The 8,107-nt window shown below is 40.9% G+C and overlaps 1 pseudogene; it reads left to right on the top strand.

The window, feature by feature from the left end:
- Positions 1–555: 555 nt before the first annotated feature.
- On the top strand, positions 556–1,061 carry LOC147428216 (uncharacterized; annotated as a pseudogene).
- The last annotated feature ends 7,046 nt before the right edge of the window (positions 1,062–8,107 follow it).

The following is an 8,107-nucleotide window of genomic DNA, read 5'->3' as shown; positions in this document are numbered from 1 at the left end:
GCACGACAATCCAAAAACAAACACTCATGACCTTGCACCCGATGCTGCCAAGAATGCATCCATTCTCTGTCAACTATGCCCTATGACCACTTCGTCAAGCTTCTCTTGCCCCACTCAATGATCATGCACGTGATGACAGTGGGCACTTTTAACATCCAGCATTGTGCGGCTTTCATGGCACTGCCTCAGCAGTCTTCGCACAAGGCATAGCCCCAACTTCAAGGCTCGTCATACGACCACCGGAGGCCTAGTTCACAAGCTCTGGCCAGGCTCCTCCATGCATGAGCAACCCACCCAACCTACCACACTCTTGGCATTGATGCTGATGCCGCTACCATCATTGAAACCCTCTTCTCCAGCCATGCTTCTTTGGTGGTTAAGGTTCCCCAACCACGTCCTGCTGCGACAGAGACAAGTCTGGCGCACCCCTGCCTTACTCATCCCAGGGTGCAGATGTTGATTGTGATGGTGATGCAACCATCATAGATACCTTCCTTGGGCACATGGAGGCCGAAGACACTACTGCAAAAAACTATGATGCTACCTTCCTTGCAGATGCAACCCTTCCAACTGCCCTTGATGCACCTGATGTAGACGACCCTGCTATGGCCATGATTGCCGCTCACCCTGCAGAAGAGAGGTTTTCACCAAAATCGCTGCCACACATGATGCTGCACACCCCAATGATGTTCCTCCTAGCTTTGCGCTCGCAGATGCCAGCGCCGCACTTGATGCTAAAGCTCTTGCTGTGGGCAAATCCACAAGAAGCCGACCCCTTGCATATGGTGCTTTCCTTGTGAATCCGGTTACTATAGGTCCTACTATGCTTCAACCCATCTCAGCCCTTCCCCTCTCTGGCACTGCTAGCCCACACGCTACGCCATCAGCGCACCCAGCCTCTCTTGCGGCCTCTCCATTTGAAGCTTCTACTGGCCGTGATGCTAAACCAGAGGCTCTCCTTCAACCCACACAAGCATTTCTTAAACCTGCTCATGATGCTGCTACCGGCCTACACACCTGCCAACCTGCACACCTACATGGTGCTCATCATGATGAAGTAAACGCCACCTCTTTGGCTCATCTAGCTGCTCACACTGAGCAAACCTCAGTGATCTCTTCTACTCCCGCACACCCCGCCTTGGGTCCTTCACCCACTGCTCTTGCCGCTTTCAAGATTCTGGTTCAAACCGGCAAAACCAAGCGGTGTCTTGAAGCCAGCGGTTCAGTATACACCTACTGCAAAGGACGCTTTCATAGATGTAGCTTCAGCCCGAAACCCTTGAATACCCTCAATCCTCGCAGGCGGGACAATCCAAAAACAAACACTCATCACCTTGCACCTGATGCTGCGAAGAACGCATCCATTCGCCATCAACTTCGCACGATGCATAGATCACTTCATCAAGCTTCTCTTGCCCCACTCAATGGTCAAGCACCTACTGATGGTGATCATGTTATTCCTCACTCTTATTTTCTTTCCACGTTGGACTTGCTTGATGGTTATAAAGCTATGCCTCTTACTTCTGAGCACTACTTCCAACCCTTCTCTTTTGAGGGCCTCTACCAAAGCAACACTCAGCTTGCCATGCCATCTCTTCTGCAACACACAGCTCAGTTATTTAGCCTTGAAACAACGTCCCTCACCAAGAGATTCACGTCCCTCACCAAGAGATTCTTCTTCAAACCCCTTTGACCCTGGCGGTAATGTTGACCCTGCTCCGGTACCTTTCGTCTATGCTCCCTTCGATACTGGGGGTGAAGTCCCTCGCGGTCGGCATGTCGAGGCTCATCTCTTGCCTCTCCTTCGAGTGCATACCCATCCTCATTAGCAGTTGCTCCTCTCCAACCCTGACATTGCCCTGTGGGAGCTTCCAATCCCAGTCCTCGACCAACTACAGAGGGCTTTCTTAGTGTTTGCAAGGCTGTGAATGGATCAGAAAATGGCCCCGCCTCCACTAGCACGCAAGACAATTGCGAATCGAAGCAAATTTTACTTGCTTGCAACGCACGTCACCATCTCTCTCTCTCTCTCTCTCTCTCTCTCTCTCTCTCTCTCTCTCTCTCTCTCTCTCTCTCTCTCTCTCCTGAAGTTCTGAGTTCTCTCTTCCTTACTTGCTCGTTCTCAATTCTCTGGACTCTGGAATCTGGGCTTCTCTTTGCTAAAGCCGGTGTTGGTATCAGGCTTTTTGACGCTCTTGACTGTCGCTACAGTATCAAACCCTCAGCTTTTACTTCTCTCTCTCTCTCTCTCTCTCTCTCTCTCTCTCTCTCTCTCTCTCTCTCAATCCAGCTGCTACACAGTACAGCCTCTTGGGTCCTCACTGAGATGTGAAGAGCACTGACGACTAAGCGTCCCTCCTTTCAAGGGCGACTCTACACACAGTGGCACACTGTCAACCTTGTGGCCTTCTGCCTGCTGAGTCCTGCAAGGGTGCCTACTTTGAGCTGTGCCAAGCTTGTCCTGCAAGGCTGCCTGCTTTGAGCTGTGTCAAGCTTTGCCGGTGGACACACTCTCTCTCTCTCTCTCTCTCTCTCTCTCTCTCTCTCTCTCTCTCTCTCTCTCACTCACACACACACACACACACACAGAAACAAACACACGTGCACACACACACACACACACACACACACACACAGAGGCATGTGTAACACAAAGACGCACACACACACACAGAGGCATGTGTAAGTACCTGCCTACCTTGAATTGAATCCTGCGAGAAAATTCTCCAAACTTCTCCTACGATTGTTGTTTACAGCTCCTGCGTTCCTGTCTTTTACTTCTGCTTCTACTTTGGAGTGCAAGCATCTTACACTGAAGGGAGTAAGGTTCCTAAATAATCATCCCTCCAAATTGGAGGGGCGCAGCACGACGAAATTGAGAACTAGCCTACAAGGTAAAGTGTGAGGACTCATGATTAAAAGTGATTTTTGTAGAAAGTTCTCTTGCAAAGCACCGGAATCGATGTGGTCTACAACTTTGCAAAAGAAAGTTTTTTCAAATTGTGCACCGATTTTGAGTTATCGTTCGCGGACTGCGTACATGCATAAAAAGCAACTTCACTTTTTTGTTTTTGATTTTTCTCCTGATTGAAAACGATTTTGCAAAAACTACCCCGCAGGCCATCGGAATCGATGTGGTCTACAACGTTGCAGAAAAAAGTTTTTTCACATTCTGCACCGAATTTGAGTTATTGTCTGCGTACAACATGAGAAGTTGCTCTCGTTCGCGTACATGCCTGAGAAGCAACTTTCGTTTGAGTTATTCTTACGCGAACGAGAATTTCAAGTTGCGTACATGCTTGAGAAGCAACTTTCGGTTTTGGTTTATTAATTTTCTGGCTAATTGAAAATGATTTTGCAGAAACTATTTGCTCGAGCCATTGAATCGATGTGGTCTCCAACTTTGCAAAAGAAACTTTCTCTAAATTGTGCACCGATTTTGGGTTATCGTTCTCGTACTGCGAATATGTTTGAAAAGCAACTTTTACTTTTTGCTTTTGATTTTTCTCATAATTGAAAACTTCTCAGTTATATTTTGTCTTCATCAATCATATATTTGTTACTGACGTAACTTTGCTGCAGAAGCCAGTTACATATCGTTCCGATTCAATCGAGCCATTGATGATCATCCAAATTCTATCGAGCTACTGTTGGTACATGATCTTTTGTTATATGATATACTCGTTAATTGATTCTCGTATAATTACTCTTCTAGAGATATAGTTTACATCATTTTATTGATAATCTCTCGTTGCTACCATAGTGATTTTGATGGTACCATGATAATGTTTTGTTAGTACTTTAGTCATGGTGATTTTCGTTGATACCATGATGATATTTCGTTGATACCATGGTTATTCTCAATGATGTCATGATGATATTCCGTTGATTCCATGGTTATTCTCGGTGATACCATGATGTTGTTTCGTTGATACCATGGTTATTCTCGATGATACCATGATGTTGTTTCTTTGGTACAATTATTATTCTCAGTGATATCATGATGTTGTTTCGTTGATACAATGATTATTCTCGGTGATATCATGATGTTGATTCGTTGATACCATGGTTATTCTCGGTGATACCATTGTTGAGAGAGAGAGAGAGAGAGAGAGAGAGAGAGAGAGAGAGAGAACACAGAAATAGAATCCCAAAGTGTGTAGAATACACACATGAGATGATGTATATATAGAGGGGGCTGGGTGCCATATATAGAGAAGCCATATATTGAGTAGCTTCACATATAAGCTCAACACCCCCGCTCAAATAAGGGTCCCTAACTGTGGATGAAAAAACCCTTGGGGGAGCAAGGGAAAAACCCACAGCTCTATATACACCCACCGTTATATTATAAAAATCATTGAATATACAAATGTTCATGAGGAGATACATCACTCCTTTTACAATGAATATTTTATGAGGAGCTACATCACTTCTTTTACAATGAATGTTTTATGAGGAGTTACATTACTCTTATCCTATCAAATACAATAATGAATACAAAGGTTCAATAACGAGGTGTAAAGGCTATCGATTAGCTCGTAATCAGAAGTGTCTCCATGAATCTGCTATGTAGCTTGTCATCACTATCGTATCACCAAACATATCTTCATGTTGTCATCAATATGACATCACCAAACATATCTTCATAAATCTTTTATTGTCACCAAGTTTGTCTTCATAAAATCAATTCTTTGATGAATCCTACATAGATCATAGACTCAAAAAAAAAACATAGTCATGAAAATTATTAGCATCGTTAGTGAAATAATTTACGTTCACAATGCCATAAGAGATGGTTCGCGACGCCACTCTTTTGACGACATATATACGCACGAAAACATATGGTACATAGAGTATGAACGTAAAAGGGTGAAAGCATGTTAACCTGTCATGCTTTTTCATGTCCCGGACAATGCTAAGTAGCACAATTTTGACATATGCTAACTAGTACAATAACTTGAGCTACATCTCCAAGAACTATGACATATGATATATCAATAGAAAGCACTTGAAACAAGGAATCCAAATGTACAACCTCCGACAAATTCTGATATTATTTGCAAAAAAATTACCGGACGCCCAACTTTTTGAAGATGTGCTAACTTGAAACTGCTAACTAGCACAAAAAGCGCGACAGGTTAACATGCTTTCACCCAAAAGGATAAGATGCGTGATTACGTGATGCAAATGATTTGTGTATATACTACATAAAAAAACATTTATCAACGTAGTGATCAATGAATATCATCAAAGTATTAACAAAACATCATCATTGTATCAATGAAAATGAATAAATCATCATGGTATCAACGAAAAGCATCATGATATCATCGAAAATAATCATTGTATCAACGAAACAACATCATGGCATCACCGAGAATAACCATGGTATCAACGAAACAACATCATGGTATCACGGAGAATAACCATGGTATCAAGGAAACAACATCATAGTATCACCGAGAATAACCATGGTATCAACGAAACAGCATCATGGTATCAACAAAAATCACCATGGAATTAATGAAATATCATCATGGAATCACCGAGAATAACCATGGTATCAATGAAACATCATCATGGCATCACCGAGAATAACCATGGTATCAATGAAATATCATCATGGTATCAACAAAAATCACCATGACCAAAGTACTAACAAAACATCATCATGGTACCATCAAAATCACTATGGTATCAATGAGAAATTATCAATAAAATGTCGTAAACTATATCTCTAAAAGAATAATTATACGAGAATCAATGAATGAGTATATCATATAACAAAAGATCATGTACCAACAGTAGCTCGATAGAATTTGGACGATCATCAATGGCTCGACTAAATCGGAACGATATGTAACTGGCTTCTGCAACAAAGTTACGTCAGTAACAAATATATGATTGATGAAGAAAAAATATAATTGAGAAGTTTTCAATTATGAGAAAAATCAAAAGCAAAAAGTAGAATTTTGCTTTTCAAACATATTCGCAGTCCAAAACGATAACCCAAAATCGGTGCAGAATTTAGAGAAACTTTTTTCTGCAAAGTTATAGACCACATCGATTACGATGGCTTAAGCAAATAGTTTCTCATCGATTTCGATGCTTGCAGCGGCTAGTTTCTTCTACAAAGTTGTAGACCACATCGATTCCGGTCCCTTGCACGGGTAGTTTCTGCAAAATCGTTTTCAATTAGCAGAAAAATAAAAAACATAAAACAAAACTTGCTTTTTGGACATGTACACAATCCGTGAACGATAACTCAAACTCGGTGCAGAATTTGAAAAAAAACTTCCGTCTGCAAAGTTGTAGACCACATGGATTCGAGTCTCTCACGCGGGTAGTTTTTGAAAAATCGTTTTCAATCAAGAGAAACTCAAAAACAGAAAGTGGAAGTTGCTTTTCGGGTATGTACGCAGTCCGCGAACGATAACTCAAAATCGCTGCAGAATTTGATAAAACTTCCTTCTGCAAAGTTGTAGACCACATCGATTCCGGTCGGTTTCTCGTCCAGTTTCTGCAAAATCATTTTCAATTAGTAGAGAAATCAAAAACAAAAAGTGAAAGTTGCTTTTCAGGTATGTACGCAGTCCGCGAACGATAACTCAAAATTAGTGCATAATTTGAAAAAAAAAACTTCTTTCTGCAAAGTTGTAGACCACATCGATTCCGGTCTCTCCTGCGGGTAGTTTCTGCAAAATCGTTTTCAATTAGCAGAGAAATTAAAAACAAAAAGCGAAAGTTTCTTTCCAGGTATGTACGCAGTCCGCGAACGATAACTCAAAATTGGTGCAGAATTTGAAAGAACTTCCTTTTGCAAAGTTGTAGACCACATCGATTCCGCTCTCTTGAGTGGGTAGTTTTTCCAAAATCATTTTCAATTAGAAGAGAAATCAAAAACAAAAAGCGAAAGTTGCTTTTCAGGTATGTACGCAATGCGCGAACGATAACTCAAAATAAGTGCAGAATTTGAAAAAACTTCCTACTGCAAAGTTGTAGACCACATCGATTCTGGTCGCTTGAGCAGATAGCTTCTTCAAAATCGTTTTCAATTAGCAGAGAAATCAAAAACATAAAATGAAACTTGCTTTTCGGACATGTAGCGAGCGATAACTTAAAATCAATGCAGAGTTTGAAAAAACTTTCTTCTGCAAAGTTGTAGACCACATCGATTCCATTCCCTCTAGCGGGTAGTTTCGGCAAAATCGTTTTCAATTAGCAAAAAAATCAAAAACAAAAAGCGGAAGTTGCTTTTCAAGTATGTACGCAGTCCGCGAAAGATAACTCAAAATCAGTGCAGAATTTGAAAAAACTTCCTTCTGCAAAGTTGTAGACCACATCGATTCCAGTGCCTTGATAGAGTAGTTTCTGCAAAATCGATTTTGATTAGGAGAAAAATCAAAAACAAAAACATACTGCTCTGCTACCATGTTGAGAGAGAGAGAGAGAGAGAGAGAGAGAGAGAGAGAGAGAGAGAGAGAGAACACAAAAATAGAACCCCAAAGTGTGTAGAATACACACATGAGATGATGTATATATAGAGGGGACCTAGGTGCCATATATAGAGAAGCCATATATTGAGTAGCTTCACATATAAGCTTAACAACCATGATGTTGTTTCATTGATATCATGGTTAATTCTCGGTGATACCATGATGTTGTTTCGTTGGTACAATGATTATTCTCAGTGATATCATGATGTTGTTTCATTGATACCATGGTTATTCTCAGTGATACCATGACGTTGTTTCGTTGATACAATGATTATTCTATGGGCGCTTTTCGTTGATACCATGATGATTTATTCATTTTTATTGATACACTGATGATATTTTGTGAATACTTTGATGATACTCATTGATATCACTACGTTGATAAATGTCATTTTATGTAGTATATACACATGTCATTTTCATCACATAATCATGCAACTTGTACTTTTACGTTCATACTTATATGTTGCCGTACATATATGTCGTCAAAAAAGTGGTGTTGCGAACCATCTCTTATGGCATTGTGAATGTAATTATTTCACTAACGATGCTAATAATTTTCATGACTATGTTTTTTGAGTCTATGATCTATATAGGATTGATCGAAG

Source organism: Adiantum capillus-veneris, chromosome 23 (assembly GCF_014529385.1).
Source record: "Adiantum capillus-veneris isolate H3 chromosome 23, ASM1452938v2, whole genome shotgun sequence".
Lineage (NCBI taxonomy): Eukaryota > Viridiplantae > Streptophyta > Polypodiopsida > Polypodiales > Pteridaceae > Adiantum > Adiantum capillus-veneris.
The sequence above is the reverse complement of the archived record's forward strand: the minus strand, read 5'-3'. Positions and strand labels throughout refer to the sequence as shown.